Raw genomic sequence first — 531 nt, forward strand, 5'->3', positions numbered from 1 at the left:
ATCGACATCAATTCCATGTGACAGTATTAAATCTAGAGTATGATTTCGACAATGAAGTAGGTCATGACACGTGTTGTCTAACCCCAATAGACTTCAGAATGTCTATGAATGATGATCCCAATGAATCTCTTTTCATTATCAACATGGATATTAAAATCACCAACAATTAAAACTTTATCTGCAGCCAGCACTAACTCGGATATAAAATCAGCAAAAAAATGTTTTGTTTTGATTCTTTATTTATTAAACATTTTTGATTTGTAACTTTTTACAGCAGAGCCCGGGATCTGCCCACACACAATAAAAAAAAAAAAAAAAAAAAAAAAAACCACAATTTTAAAACAACCTTTTTGGCAGCAGTAAGAGCAGCAAACAGAATCATGTTTTGATTGACAGACAATGACAGTGACGAATCATCCAGCAAAAGAAAAAGCAGTGGGTCCTTTTGGATCCGAGTCTTCAGAAGGTCTGACAATAAGTCCTATACCAAGGACCAAAGCAACGCAATTCGGGAACAGTCCCAGAACATAT

Source organism: Sinocyclocheilus rhinocerous, unplaced genomic scaffold (genome assembly GCF_001515625.1).
Source record: "Sinocyclocheilus rhinocerous isolate Xijiao unplaced genomic scaffold, SAMN03320098_v1.1 scaffold2210, whole genome shotgun sequence".
NCBI classification, from domain to species: Eukaryota; Metazoa; Chordata; class Actinopteri; order Cypriniformes; family Cyprinidae; genus Sinocyclocheilus; species Sinocyclocheilus rhinocerous.